The sequence below is a fragment of the Pundamilia nyererei genome, unplaced genomic scaffold (assembly GCF_000239375.1).
Source record: "Pundamilia nyererei isolate P.nyererei 1_Seehausen unplaced genomic scaffold, PunNye1.0 scaffold00038, whole genome shotgun sequence".
Classification (NCBI taxonomy): domain Eukaryota; kingdom Metazoa; phylum Chordata; class Actinopteri; order Cichliformes; family Cichlidae; genus Pundamilia; species Pundamilia nyererei.
The window spans coordinates 2273401-2274406 of record NW_005187439.1 but is presented as its reverse complement, the minus strand read 5'-3'; positions in this window follow the sequence as shown (position 1 = coordinate 2274406).

Here is a 1006-nt window from a genome sequence, read left to right as displayed (position 1 = left end):
CCATCCAGCCTCCTGATCCAGACTCTTCAAAAGAGGACCTCTAAGTTGAGTAGTAAAATATCATTGTGTCTGATGTGCCATGGCTCAGACATCAAAGGAGGAGGGAGTAGTTTGGTATCCCGGTATCTGCAGGTAACAGCAGGATTTGAAGTGATGAGAATGTGTTGTTGTTAGTAACTAAGCAGGTTTGTGTCCATTATCATAACGATTTGTAACTCAACGATGGTGTAATCAGCTTTGTTGTTTATAACACCTGTTCAACTGCTCATTCACACAGATATCAGATTGGCCAATCACACGACAGAAACTTTAGACATGTAAACTAACTCTGAACATGTATGGTTGCTCTGAGTATTTCTAAAACTGGTTTGAAAGGGTTTGAAAAATAGAAAATATCCAGCGAGCAGCAGTTTTCTGGGTGAAAATTTCTTGTTGAAATTGGAGGAGATTGGGCAGCTGATGTTTCCAGCTAGCAGTAACTCTAATTTCTCATTAGGATCTGTAATGCACAACTTGTTGAGTCTTGAGACAGATGGGCTACAGCACCAGAAGATCACAACCGTTATGAATCCTTTCAACTAATAACAGGAAAGTGAGGCTACAAATCCAATGGGCTCACTGAAATTGGTCAGTAGAAGATTGGAAAAACATTGCCTTGTCTGATGACTCTCAATTTCTGCTGCTACAGTCAGATGGGGAGGTCAGAAATTGGCGAAAAACAACATGAAAGCACGGATGAATCCTGTCTTCTATCAGTGGTTCTTGTATCAGTGGCGTAATGGCATGGACATGAACAATGATTTCACTGTACTCAAAATGCTTGCCACAAGTCATGGATGTGCGGCTGAAAAATCTGAAACCAGTGATGCAAAAATCTGTGAGGTATCCTTCCAGCATCACGTTCACAGTTATGGGATGAGATGAAGAGGGCAAATGTTAGTCAGAGTCTAATTTATTATAAGCACATTCAAAACAACAGCTGTTGACCAAAGTGCTGTACAAAACA